Genomic DNA, 15,949 nt, shown 5'->3' with positions numbered 1-15,949 from the left:
AAAAGTGCTTACAGAGAGCACAAACGCGTTTCGGCTGTACTATTCAGTCTTTATCAATGTGATGTGTCAAGCCGAGGCCCGGGTGCCACCCTCTTAAGTAGTGCTTGCGAGCAGTCTCTAAGCCAATTATATGTATCTCTAGTAAAACGCCCTGTCTTTAGCCAATAAGAAACTGTATAATGTAGGCGTGAGGAGAAGCTTGGGTTTGATTGGAATAACAGTGTTACCCTGAACACCAATGATTCGTTTACACAAAATGAGGTAACTGCCTACGTAATCTTAGTTATATATCGTTCATATTGTGTACAAAAACCTAATAAGGCGGATATATCGATCCGCTGTGTATGATCGCAGATAAGACTTGTTTATGATCGACATGCTGGCACTAAGATGTGAATTCATTTGTCTGTGCATGATTATTAAAGTGCTGTATCTGTGTTTCCTGTTACAATCCATGCTGTACTGTACTTTGCATTTGCACATCATATGCACACTGCGATCAAAAAATGAAACAATCGATCGAAGAACCTCTTCCCAGATCCATACCCTAATCACTATCTTGTGTTGATATATGATCTGTCTGAGCGTTATAATAATACTGAAAATATTCTATTACAAAAAGAAACAGGCTGGATATTCAAACTAAATTCAGTCATGCCACATGGAATGAATGAAGCCAATAATTATTGGGTATTCCTTTAAACTAAAGTACTAATAATCTGCAATAGTGAATCTCTGAATATCATTTCATTTCTGCAATCCATGATTTGCAATAAGAATGGTTGTTAATATCATGGAACTATATTCAAGGATAAGTTTATGAAGTTAGATGATCCCAAAGGGTCACACATGTACTGATGCTTTATCTTTATAGTAACTTATTCCTTTATTGAATATAAACATAATGAAATCTTATGTCTATATGCCGCCCGTAGTGCTGTAGATAGCCTTCTCTATGACATTCTTTTATGTATTGGGTTTTACTTGGGATTTTGATTCTATTTTGTAATAACTCTGTGTATCTCACTACCCTTCACTTAAATTTTATACAACATAATATGCATTATGTTTTTCATATACAATGCATATGTATTATCATACTAATGCAACGATTTGAACAACAACCTATATTGAAACATGTTTAATAGGTCTCAACACATAGGGTTATAGTATAGATGTTGTATATATATTTTTCAAAATGATCAAGTGGTAGTAACAATTTCAGAACAATCATGGAAATATAAACCACAATATAGAGCTCCTGATTTATGTGTAATACTACCCTTATTAAATCTATTCAAACTGACATTATCGCTTAGTTACATGTGATTAGGCTTGCTGTATTGAGACACATATTTATCTTCATACTATGTAGGTAATTTGAAACTAAAGTGTATAGGATCTAGACCGTAAGGGTCTTAATAACCTCAGAAAAATATACCTACATAATGCATTAACTAGATTGGCAGAAGGTAATAATTTTATTCTACCTATGCATAATATGTAAGCCAAACAGCGTTAGCACTATTCAAAAGCGCATTAATTATGTTTAATATCTGCTGTTACCACCAAAGAAAACAGAACTTTGATGTAAATATACATACCAACTGCACAATTATTTTTGCACTCATATGACTGGTATATTCAATACTGTGTTACTTGGTACCGACAGAGCAGTTAAGCTCTCATATGGATAAGTCACGTAGATGTTTGGGTTTTATGTTTATCTGTGTAAGTAACAATGTTTTGTGACAACAGTAAAAGAGAACAAAACCAGGGAATCGTCTTGTGCCATTTCTATCTACATGGTTTTCATTAGCGGTGAATTCCCCTTTTGAAATAAAGCCACAACACATATGAATAGATTATAACTCTCAGACAGATCATATATCAACACAAGATAGTGATTAGGGTATGGATCTGGGAAGAGGTTCTTCGATCAATTGTTTCATTTTTTGATCGCAGTCTGCATATGATGTGCAAATGCAAAGTACAGTACAGCATGGATTGTAACAGGAAACACAGATACAGCGCTTTAATAATCACGACAAATGAATTCACATCTTAGTGCCAGCATGTTCGATCATAAACAAGTCTTATCTGCGATCATACACAGCGGATCGATATATCCGCCTTATTAGGTTTTTGTACACAATATGAACGATATATATAACTAAGATTACGTAGGCAGTTACCTCATTTTGTGTAAATGAATCATTGGTTTTCAGGGTAACACTGTTATTCCAATCAAACCCAAGCTTCTTCTCACGCCTTATTGGCTAAAGACAGGGCGTTCTACTAGAGATACATATAATTGGCTTAGAGACCGCTCGCAAGCACTACTTAAGAGGGTGGCACCCGGGCCTTGGCTTGACACATCACATTGATAAAGGCTGAATAGTACAGCCGAAACGCGTTTGTGCTCTCTGTAAGCACTTTTTGTGCACAAGTAGTTGGTTTTATATTACTGTCCCTTGACCCTGACACCTGAAGCCGAGGGAGCTGCTATCGGCCAGGAAACAGGGGGACTAGGTGTACAGCTCAATAGCGGGTACTTTTCTAAGGTGTTTTCCTTTGTTTTAATTAATATTATATTAAAAATTCAATTTTTTAAATCACAATAATAGGAATGAGTGCTGTCAAAACCCTTACTTTATTGGTTCCCTTACCATAATTAATTTGTATGTATGCTATTAGGGTTAGCACCGGACTAATTATCTAATTATTCCTATTCAAACTATACCTAGTGCCAGTTTCTCAACCTCATAACTTACATATAGGAACCCATACCACACAGTTGCAGAGTTTGGATTCCAAACTAGAGGCTATAACCGCTCAACTCTCTTCACTAGTTGCAGCGAGGAATACCGCTCCTGTTGTTGTACTGCCAGTCTTTGCTCCTAGTACTGCCCCTTTTCCCCCTACTTCTGGAAATATTTCCCGGATACCATTGCCTGACAAATATGAAGGTACTACTGATTGTAGAGGTTTTCTTAACCAGTGCAGACTGCACTTCCGTAATGATCCTCACACCTTTCAGTCTCACCAATCAATGGTCACCTTTACCATTTCCTTACTAAAAGACAAGGCCCTAGCCTGGGTCTCTCCCCTTTTGGAACAGAACCCCCACTCCTGAACGATGCTTATGTGTTCATTTCTGCACTTTCTTCTGTGTTTGGGGACTTCTGGCTGTATTTCTGCTGCAGAATTTTCTCTCCTGGATCTCTACCAGGGCAATTAGAACTGTGGCACAATTTGCCATTGAGTTTCGTACCTTGGCACTTGAGACCACTTGGGATGGCAGTGCTCTCAAGGCAGTCTTTAGGAGGGGTCTGCATGAACGCATTAAAGATGAACTCACTTATCATGATATTCCTTCTTTTTTGGATGATTTTATAACACTTTGTATCAGTCTGGACTCTCGCTTCCAGGAGAGACAAGCCGAGAGAGACAGAACTCGGAGGGTCCTTCCCTTCCATCCTTCTATTCATCCGGTTTCTGAAGTATCCTATATCCCTTCAACATTTCCAATTACCCCAGTTGAGGAACCCATGGATCTCTCCTCCTTCAAACCCACAGAGTCTGAAAGACAGAGAAGAAGGAGATTAAGACTATGTTTTTATTGTGGTTCTAACTTCCACCAACTAAAGAAATGTGACATTCAGCTGGGAAAAGCCAATGCTTAGAGGATAACACTGGGGTACCTCTAAGTATGATCACTATTAAATCCCCTCACTCCTCTCAGATTATGTTACCTGTTACCCTTACCTTCCTTCAGAATACTGTCCACACTCAAGCCTTCATTGATTCAGGGGCAGCTGGAAACTTTCTGGATCACCGTTTTATGATTCAAGCTGGCTTGCCTCTCCTGCAGAAAAGACATTGTCTCAAAATAACTACTCTGGATGGCACCCTCCTTGGTTCAGGGTTGATCCATTTTGAGTCAGCACCCCTGACCCTGACTGTGGGAGTATACCGAACAGCTGCAGTTCGAGGTAATTTATTTCCCAGCACAGCCTGTCATCCTTGGTCTTCCTTGGCTTCGTATACAAAATCCACAGTTCGACTGGGCTGAAGGACAACTAGCCTCCTGGTGAACCTCCTGTTTCCACTCCTGCCTTGCTAAAGTCACTCCTCTGCTCCGCATCCCCATAGCCAGTATACAGACTCCTTTAAACCTTCCCTCAGTATATGCAGACTTCACAGATGAGTTTGGGAAGAAAGCAGCCAACGTGCTGCCACCACACTGTCCTTATGCACCACACTGTCCTTATGACTGCAAATTGACCTCTTTCCCAGAGCCCCACTTCCTAAAGGGAGGACTTATCCACTCTCCTAAAGTGAAACCAAATCCATGGAGGAGTACATTCAAGAGAACCTAGCTAAAGGTTTCATTCGCCCTTCCTACTCTTGTGCTGGGGCAGACTTCTTTTTTGTCAGTAAGAAGTATGGTGGGCTCAGACCCTGTATCGACTACAGGACCTTGAACATTATAACTATCAAGAATCGCTATCCCATTCCATTGAACACTAAACTGTATGACTCACTCCAGAATGCTTGCTTCTTCACCAAGCTGGACTTGGTGGACATGGGGCATACAATCTAATTTGTATCTTCCCAGGCCACGAATGGAAGACCGCCTTCAACACAAAATCAGGGCATTACAAATACCCTTTGGGCTGTGTAACGCCCCTGCAGTCTTCCAGGCATTTGTCAACGATGTCTTCAGTGACCTCCTCAATCGCACTGTCATCGTCTACCTGGATAACATCCTTATTTTCTCTTCCACTATGAAGGTGCATCATAAACACGTGAGACAGGTACTCAGAGACAATTCTTTGGTAGCCAAACTAGAAAAATGTGAGTTTGACCAAGTTCAAATCCAGTTCCTTGGTTATGTCATCTTGAAGGAAGGTTTTGCCATGGATCCTGCTAAATACACCGCAGTTTTAGAATGTCCTCAACCTACTTCATTAAAGAATTACAGAGATTCTTGGGGGTTCTCCAATTATTACCGCAAGTTTATAAAGAACTTTTCTCAAACAGTGGCTCCACTCGCTGAATTGACAAAACGGAACCAAGACTGTAAACATTGGCCTCCCTAAGCCATTAATGCCTTCTCTCATGTAAAAATAGCTTTCTGTTCTGCTCCAGTGCTCCACCATCCTGATCCTGACCTACAGTTCACTTTAGAGGTTGATGCCTCTGAGATAGGGGCTGGAGCAGTTCTAACCAAAAGGGATCCTTTAGCCTCCAAGTCGCACCCTGTAGCCTTTTTCTCCAAATGCTTTACTCCTGCAGAGAGGAATTACGATGTGGGTAATCATGAACACTTAGCCATTAAGATGGCCTTGACTGAATGGCATCATTGGTAAGAAGGCACAGCCAATCCCATTCAGATTCTCACCAACTACAAGAATCTGATTTACCTAGAGACTGCTCATCGACTCAATCCTACTCTGCTTGCTTAACTCCTAAAGTACTGGACTGCCTCACCATTGATTAGCTTTGCCTGTCTGACTACTCTGCTTGATTAACCCCTAAAGTACTGAATTGCCTCGCTGTTGATTAACTCAGTCTGTCTGACTACTCTGCTTGCTTAACCCCTAATATACTGGATTACCTTAACATTGCCAAACTGTGCCTGCCTGACCATTCTAGTGGTTTACCTTTGTACTGCCTTACCATTGCAAAACCCTGCCTGCCTGACCATTCTAGGGGTTTACCTTTGGACTGCTTTGCTGTTGCCAAACCCTGCCTGTCTGACCATTCTAGTGGTTTACTCTTGAACCACCTTCCTCTGATTCCCCGCCTGTTGTTGTCAAAGACTGTCCTGCCTATAGTGAGTACAGCTTACCTCATCTTGCGAGCTTTCTCTGCTCTGGGATATTCCCTATCATTCCACCTCGACACCGGGATAAGAAGACTACCGGCTGAGTTCAGTCTGATAGTGGACTATCCCACAAGCATTACACCTCTCAGGCTAAATTGCTCTAGTATCACCTAGTTGTACACCTTGTTTATAAACTCCTTAAATTCAGGTTTCTGCTTACTTATAATATTTCGCCCAATCAAAATGATTGAATTTTAAATCTAGTGTTACTATATAAATCCGAATGACTAAGAAGAAAACAAATGTATCTTGGCTGGAGTGTAAAACTACTTTGTGAACCCTGTTTACCCAGAAAATAATTTTACTCCAAAATTGTACAATTTTGGGACAGGTCTAGACACCATGGATCTCGTCTGCAGATTCTGCATTTTATTTGAGGCAATTATCTATTTTCTTGTACAATTTTGTAACTTTAAGAGGCTTAAGATACGTCAAATCTGTCAACTTAAAATGAGACTTCTTCCCGTTTCTAGAGATCAACAACTAATCGACCAACTTGAAACTTTGCGAGATGTGTTCTCTAGATATATTTTGAATTTTTTTTATTCCATTTTCTCACTAAGGTTTCATTATGTATTGTCCCATGATATTTAATAAGCATATTGTAAACATTTGAGTTAGAGAGTTTCCCATTGTATTTTAATTTAATAATCTCATCTAATCCACCAAGGGTAAGATTAGGCCTAGTCTCAGTGTCAAGTCTGAAGATAGACGAAGGAAGCTTTTGATAAATTAAATTCTGATCTCAGTTCTGTAAACGTTTTTATTGTTAAAGCTCTGCCAGAAAAAAATATCTCTTATGTTTCTAAGCCCACTCAGGGCCCATGAAAAAAAATACTCCATGCATAAGCCCTGGGGGGAAGAAAGGATTCCCCAGTATAGGCAAGAACTCTGATCTACGAAAATGAATTTGAGTCTCAGAGCAAACCTTCTGCCATGCTAACATTATGTATTTAAATGTGTACATTAGGACAACGTTTGCTGGTAGTCTAGAAAAAGGAATATGGATTATTGCTTAAAGAGCAAATGGGGCTATCAACTGAGAATCAACAGAGTAAAAGGAAACATTGTCCCTTTCCGTTATCCAATCTAAAACGAATTTAGTAAGCGTAGCATAATTGTAGAATTTTACGTTAGGAAAGGCCAAGCCACAATTTGCCTTAAAATGTTATAATTTAAAAAGAGAAATCATTGCTTTTTTCCCTTGCAAAAATAAACTAGAACATATTTTTTGCAAATAGTTTATATCTTTTTTCAAAAGTAGGAGAGGCAAATTCTGTAGTAAATATAATAATTTTAGAAAGAGGATTGCAATTATTATCATAACACATGCAGACAGGGAGATAGGGAGATTATCCCAATCATTTAATTTCTTCTTAAACACATAAAAACATTTAGGGAAATTCAATTTGTACTATTGCGCCATATTTAATTTCCTTAACTTCCTTAAAGGGATGAGGAATATTACTGTAATGCTCGTGGGATATTCCTCTATCAGACCAAACTTGACCAGTAGTCTTCTTATCCCAGCGTCAAGTGGAATGATAGGAAATATCCAAGAGCAGAGAGAGTTGTAAAATGATGTAAGCAGTACTCACAGTAGGCAGAGTAGTCCTAGCCATAACAGGAAGGCAATCCAGCAGTATAGCAGTTCAGGGGTAAACCAATAGAAGGACCAGGGACAGACAGGAGTCAGCAACAAAAAGAAATCTAGTAGCACAACAGTTCAGGGGTAAACCACTAGGATGGTCAGACAGGCAAAGTTCAGCAACAGTATAGCAATCCAGCAGTTCAAGGGTTAAGCAGGCAGAGTGGTCAGACAGGCAGAGTTCAGCAACAGTATAGCAATCCAGTAGTTCAGGGGTTAAGAATGTAGAGTGGTCAGACAGGCAGAGATCAGCAACAGTATAGCAATCCAGTAGTTCAGGGATTAAGCAGGCAGAGTGGTCAGACAGGCAGAGTTCAGCAACAGTATAGCAATCCAGTAGTTCAGGGGTTAAGCAGGCAGAGGGGTCAGACAAGCAGAGTTCAGCAACAGTATAGCAATCCAGTATAAAGTATAATAACACCTAGGAGCACACTAAGTCTCACCTATACTTGAGTAGGGATAGGTAGAAAGTGAGCAACTTACATAGGCACAGGAATTGTGCCACAGGAAATCCTGACCAGCTTCAGAGGGGAAGAGATGTGCAGTGATGACGTCACCGCCGCACGCACGAGTCGATTCTTCCCTGGCAACGGCCAGAGCTGCAAGCGCCACATCCCTAGCAACAGCCAGAGTGGCGTGACAATTATTCTTTGGATTATAGATCCAGAGAAGCTCCGATTTCCCCAAGTTAATTTTATACCCTGAAAAGGAACTGTATACTTCAATGATCTGTAAAGTTTGGGGGATGGACTGATTTGTGTTACTCAGGAATAATAAAATGTCATTAGCAAATAACGATAGTACTAATTTCTCATCACCTAGCTTAATCCCTTTTAGCTTCTTTCTTAATAAGATCGCAAGGGGTTCTAGTGATAAATTAAAGAGCCATGGGGAAAGGGGACAACCTTGACATGTACCTCCCTATCTCACTATTAACAATGAACAATATTTTTTTTAAACATGTTTTATTAGATGTTGTTAATATGATTGCAACTGTACTGTATTTTTGTTGTGTTTTGTGCAACTTTTTTGTTTTGAAAAACAGTTAAACACAGAATTCTTGTTATTACTACAGAATACTGACTTCCACATTGAGCATTTTAACTCATATTTGCCTCACATATTTTTCTCAACCAGAGGCCAAGGATTTATGGAGTGGCCTATACACCCCACACTAGACAACCAGGGATCATTTATTCACACTAGACAACTAGGGATAATTTATTTGTAATAAAAAATACATTTTTAAAAATGTTTAAGATAATTGGGGTGGGAAGGCATCTTACTTTAAAACTATCCTTCAAAATATTCCTCCCCATCTAAATATTGATGTTCTAGGAACAGGCCAAATTGTGTTGATAAGCAGTAATTTGATCATTTGTTATGTGATATATACTTGTCCTCTTATTCAAAAAAGGTTGTATATTTCCGTTTTAAAGCAAGATGTAATTCTTAAAGGTATTGAATCAGGGCCGGACCGGCCCGGGCATTTTAGGGCAAAGAGGTCCCCCTCACCATTTCTTAGTTAACCAAACATGTCAAGAACAAATACACACACACATAATATATATAGGGAAACAGGAGTATGACATGATTTTAGTGTAACAAAAATGAGTGTAACAAAAATGGTTGAAACTACTGTATTAGATTGGCAATATTATTTGATCAGCAGAACCCTGTATCTATGTACTTTTTATACTTTATACATCTTATACATTTCCATTTTTTGGAAAGATCAGTGTCAGAAGTAAAATTTACAAAACAATCAGTACCAGTCTTATTTTATATTATCACATATTACCCATCAGCAATGCACCTGAAGGGGTAAATAAAGCAGTAATCACAGTAACATGAATATCTATCCATGCAAACATACATCTGGAAGCTAATTTGTGTGTTTGCAGTCTCTCTCTTAGGAATGTGCATTTATAAAAAATACCTGTATACATATACTAGTCCTCCTCACACTGCATGGGGAAGAGCTTCTGAAAATAAATACAGAGGACAAATGTATCTAACCCTTGAAACAAGCCAAGCCTGCTAGTGGCCGCCTTAGTTTTTTTCAAGGGTTACTTCATGATCAGTTTGGCTATCATTTCTCACAGGATAGAAAAGTGCAATATTTTCTTAATACTTTAACAGTTTGAACTAAAAAATTTGGGATAATTAAAGGGAAATTAAACCCAATATTTTTCTTTCATGATTCAGATATACTGTATAATACCATTTTAAACATCATTTCAATTTCCTTCTACTATTTAATTTGCTTATTTTTTCAGATACCCTTTGTTGAAAAATAGCAATGCACATGGGTGAGCCAATCACATAATGCATCTATGTGCAGCCACCAATCTGTAGCTACTGAGCCTATTTATATATGCTTTTCAACAAAGAATGCAAAGAGAATGAAGCAAATGAGATAATAGAAGTAAATTGGAAAGTTGTTTAACATTGCATACTCTTTCTATATCACAAAATAGAAAATTAATGTCCCTTTAAGGATAATCAGCACTGTAATTGTACTTTGTAGCAATAAATTAAAGGGCCATTACAGTGGGGGGAAAAAAACCCTTATTTTTTATTTTTATAAATGAAGACTTATTCTTGATTTTTATTATGTTTAAGGTGTTCACTACAAAAAATATATCTATACTTTTATGATCTTAAATCTGGTGTGTGTGCAGCAGATCGGCAAACAAGATAACAGAGCATTTGTGTTTATATATAATTGGCGCTGGCATATTCAGAGAAACTAATGTTGTATAAAAATGTGTAGTATCAGTGAAAAATATTAAATTTGTTTAAAAAAAATTGTGTAACATAGGGAAACAATTACATCATATTATACACTGATTTAGTGATGAACAATATACATATATAATATATATTGTAATATATAATATATATATATATATATATATATATATATATATATATATATATATCCTCTATGTGTGTCTGCACTCCCAATGCTGTGTAGTCATCAACCAGGGTGCAAAGTCAAACAACTATACAGTCTATATCCAATAAGGGATTGCACTCGCTGGATTTAGTTTAAGAAACCTTCAAATCTTTATTGTGGTAACGTTTCGGGGTTCGCAGACCTCTTCCTCAGACCAGACAACAGTGCAAGTGAACAAAGTGTGCAATATATAGCACTAGCCCCACCCATCACAAACATCAAAATTGCGCCAAAAATCCATCACCATGGTAACACACAAACAAACAAGGCCCAATGACCATACCACCAGAAAACACAATCAAAATACAAAATAAAACAAACTGCATATGCAATTATCTTGCATAACCTCATAGTTTGAACACTAATATGGGCAAAAATTGAGTAGTAGATATTCAGTAGTTGCAATAGTATAACTGTAATTAGTTACTGATCCAGTTTAAGTAGCTTAAAGTATATTTAGACAAGCAATGATGGAAAACACACTAATCAAATAATCAAAGTAAACATCATGCAAGAAGAGGAATCTATCTATCAGTTGCACTGTTTAAAATCATATCCACCTCCCTGTATCCAGTTACAGGAATCAATCTTAAGGAAATATACACATAAGCCATAAGATATAAACATTGCAAAATAGATTAGGCATTTAAACTTCTAGCATTTGAAATAGTTAAAAAAATAAACAAATAATAAAAGTCAATCAAATATACATATGAGGTCTGTAACTGCTAATTCAATGTCCCCCATATTTATCCCAAGGCTTGCTATGACCAATCCTATGTAAAAGTATTTGTACTAATCTGACATTCTGACAGATACAAATATGCAAAATTGTCAAGCCCCCTGGGCGCACAGAGCAATATGTTGTGTCCCATGCGAGTTGAATATAACAAAAAGGCCCGTGGTTCTCAGTGTTAGGGTTCTATGCAGGATGTCTAGCCAGTGTAATATTCCCTAGTGTTGGGAGCTTAGATAGATGTAAACATGGATGCGTGTATTTATCTGTGTAACAAGTCTGTGTACCAAGTCTGTAGTGCATCAATGAAACAGGCGCGGCTCAGCCCGGTATAGCGTGAGTGAGCTTACAGCATGACCGCATGGCTAATTAGCATAGCCTGTCAGTCACTCAATGGGCGTAGCTAGGTCACGGAGTGACAGCAGAGTCTATGGTTAGAGTTATGCAGAGCTGCTACTAAACCTATCTCAACTGAGCTTCTTTGTAAGCCCCAAGAAAACCAAAGCTGGTATAAAAGGCTTATTTTAAATGATCACATAAGTCTCTAATATGGTCTATTGTGAATAAGTATATATAACCATATGTGTGCATAAACATCAGAGCATCTGGTGGGAGCTATCAAAAAACGCTGTGTGCGTGATAATGGGAGGCAGGCAGGTTCAGGATAAGACGAACCTGGAGCAACACAGATTTACTGCTCAAAACGTAAACCATTAGAAATTAAAAGAAAAAAGAAAAAATTTAAAAATTACCAAATTAATTATTAACTGTTAGTAAATAAATGATATCAATAGCTAGCCTGCATCACTGTTAGACAAGCCCTAGCAGGCCAAGTAGAAAAATAGGGGGGTAGTTAGGTACTGCCATCATGGGTCCTACATGCTCATAAGAGCCACTAGGGTGTAATTTATATGAGTGTTAGATCATTAACCACAGATACTATTACGGGGTAATTCTATTTAGAATAGGCATCATAGTAACAGTTTGACGAATGGTATACCATAGTTCAATGGTCTAGTACCCCTACAGATCCTCCCAAATGTAACATGTATAAAACATACTTGTGCCCGAGAAGGTCACTCGTACAGTAGGATCTCAATACGGATATCAATGACCCCCTGTATACATATGGCAATCAAGTTCAGTTAAAGAGACACAATCAAAAGAGGGCACGCTATAGGTAGAAATATCAGTTGAGCCCAAAATTGCAGAGAATAGCAAAAAAAGACAGAAAATATCAAAAAAATCAAAAAATATATCAAGGCAATATCAAGATGCTCAAAGCACAGCACATACGGGTCACCATATCAAAAAGGTACAGTACAAGTGCACCCTAACCAGCATATATAATACACTAAGTACTGTCAATACGAATACATTGTTGTACACAAGGACATATATAACTGTGATGAGTCAAGGCATCAGAGGAAACAGTGCCAATCATTAGACATGTTTAATCCTCTGGGGTAGATGGTATCTAGTCTATGGATCCATCTAGCCTAGATCTGCAGGAGTGTCCTGCCCCGGTCACCCCCACGTCTGAGGGGGGGGGGACGTGGTCAATTAAAATGGAGCGTAAATCTGTTACCTTGTGGCCTGCTTGCAAAAAATGTCTTGCCACCGGTTGATCCGAGGTCCCTTTGTCGATAGCAGTTCGTATCGCCGAGCGATGGTTTGCCATTCTTAAGCGTGCGTTGTCTGTTGTTTTGCCAACATAAAAACGTCCACAGCAACAGCTCAGTAGGTATACGACATGGCTTGTCGTACAGGTGATGAAGTGCTTTATAGTGAATTTCTGGGTAGTATGGGGGTGTCTGAATACTTTGCATGGGATCATACTGCTGCAAGTTGTGCAGCCCTTGCATCTGTAACAACCCATTTTGTTAGTTCTAAGCCATTTCTTGGTATAACTATGTTGAGGATCTGTTTGCATAAGTATGTCCCTCAGACTTCTACCCCGTCTATAGCCCATGATTGGTGGATCCATATGCCCAAAGGGTAGTGTCCGGTCTGTGCCCAGAATCTCCCACCTGTTACGAATTGAATCTGCCAATGGTTTCTTTCCTCTGTCAAAAGTGGTTGTAAAGACCATCCTTGGGGTCTCTTTCCTAGTGATTGCTGGAGTGTCTTGTGCCATGTTTGTTTCAATTTCCTCTCTCACCTTCTTAATCAGGTTATCCTTATATCCTCTTTGTTGGAATTTCTCAGCCATCTGGTCCAGTTGGAGATGGAGGCTAGATGGATCCATAGACTAGATACCATCTACCCCAGAGGATTAAACATGTCTAATGATTGGCACTGTTTCCTCTGATGCCTTGACTCATCACAGTTATATATGTCCTTGTGTACAACAATATATTCGTATTGACAGTACTTAGTGTATTATATATGCTGGTTAGGGTGCACTTGTACTGTACCTTTTTGATATGGTGACCCGTAGGTGTTGTGCTTTGAGCATCTTGATATTGCCTTGATATATTTTTTGATTTTTTTTATATTTTCTGTCTTTTTTTGCTATTCTCTGCAATTTTGGGCTCAACTGATATTTCTACCTATAGCGTGCCCTCTTTTGATTGTGTCTCTTTAACTGAACTTGATTGCCATATGTATACAGGGGGTCAATGATATCCGTATTGAGATCCTACTGTACGAGTGACCTTCTCGGGCACAAGTATGTTTTATACATGTTACATTTGGGAGGATCTGTAGGGGTACTAGACCATTGAACTATGGTATACCATTCGTCAAACTGTTACTATGATGCCTATTCTAAATAGAATTACCCCGTAATAGTATCTGTGGTTAATGATCTAACACTCATATAAATTACACCCTAGTGGCTCTTATGAGCATGTAGGACCCATGATGGCAGTACCTAACTACCCCCCTATTTTTCTACTTGGCCTGCTAGGGCTTGTCTAACAGTGATGCAGGCTGGCTATTGATATAATTTATTTACTAACAGTTTAATATTAATTTGGTAATTTTTTAATTTTTTCTTTTAATTTCTAATGGTTTACGTTTTGAGCAGTAAATCTGTGTTGCTCCAGGTTCGTCTTATCCTGAACCTGCCTGCCTCCCATTATCACGCACACAGCGTTTTTTGATAGCTCCCACCAGATGCTCTGATGTTTATGCACACATATGGTTATATATACTTATTCACAATAGACCATATTAGAGACTTATGTGATCATTTAAAATAAGCCTTTTATACCAGCTTTGGTTTTCTTGGGGCTTACAAAGAAGCTCAGTTGAGATAGGTTTAGTAGCAGCTCTGCATAACTCTAACCATAGACTCTGCTGTCACTCCGTGACCTAGCTACGCCCATTGAGTGACTGACAGGCTATGCTAATTAGCCATGCGGTCATGCTGTAAGCTCACTCACGCTATACCGGGCTGAGCCGCGCCTGTTTCATTGATGCACTACAGACTTGGTACACAGACTTGTTACACAGATAAATACACGCATCCATGTTTACATCTATCTAAGCTCCCAACACTAGGGAATATTACACTGGCTAGACATCCTGCATAGAACCCTAACACTGAGAACCACGGGCCTTTTTGTTATATTCAACTCGCATGGGACACAACACATTGCTCTGCGCGCCCAGGGGGCTTGACAATTTTGCATATTTGTATCTGTCAGAATGTCAGATTAGTACAAATACTTTTACATAGGATTGGTCATAGCAAGCCTTGGGATAAATATGGGGGACATTGAATTAGCAGTTACAGACCTCATTTGTATATTTGATTGACTTTTATTATTTGTTTATTTTTTTAACTATTTCAAATGCTAGAAGTTTAAATGCCTAATCTATTTTGCAATGTTTATATGTTATGGCTTATGTGTATATTTCCTTAAGATTGATTCCTGTAACTGGATACAGGGAGGTGGATATGATTTTAAACAGTGCAACTGATAGATTCCTCTTCTTGCATGATGTTTACTTTGATTATTTGATTAGTGTGTTTTCCATCATTGCTTGTCTAAATATACTTTAAGCTACTTAAACTGGATCAGTAACTAATTACAGTTATACTATTGCAACTACTGAATATCTACTACTCAATTTTTGCACATATTAGTGTTCAAACTATGAGGTTATGCAAGATACTTGCATATGCAGTTTGTTTTATTTTGTATTTTGATTGTGTTTTCTGGTGGTATGGTCATTGGGCCTTGTTTGTTTGTGTGTTACCATGGTGATGGATTTTTGGCGCAATTTTTTTTTTTTTTTAAACTATTATTATAACCATGAAGGGGTGCAAAGTTACAAGTTGCCTCTCCAACCCACCACGCAGGGTGGGTCAGGAGGGTAGGTAAGACAAGATAAATGGCTGTAATTTCATACAATAACATATATGTGACTTCAAGAATTTTTTCAGTAGGCAACCTTTGTTCTAATCGATATGAATTTGCACCGCTACATTGGGGTTTTAACCTTATTGACAAACAAACAAACAGACATAGACAGAGAGGGGAAATGGAGGGGAAAACCAGGGAAGGGGACCGGCAAAAAGGAAGGGGGTGGGGAAGTAAACAAACATGGGACATGGAGCAGGGGACAGAAATAGGCAGGGGAGAGAAGCTAGGGGAGAGGGAGGGGTAGAGTGGTGAGGGGTTGAGTGGGTACGAGTGAACAACAATACACTAAAACAAACTTCAAACAGCACCCTTTCCTAATTGGGGTGAATATCCT

The sequence above is a fragment of the Bombina bombina genome, chromosome 4, assembly GCF_027579735.1.
Source record: "Bombina bombina isolate aBomBom1 chromosome 4, aBomBom1.pri, whole genome shotgun sequence".
Lineage (NCBI taxonomy): Eukaryota > Metazoa > Chordata > Amphibia > Anura > Bombinatoridae > Bombina > Bombina bombina.
This window is presented reverse-complemented; position numbering follows the sequence as displayed.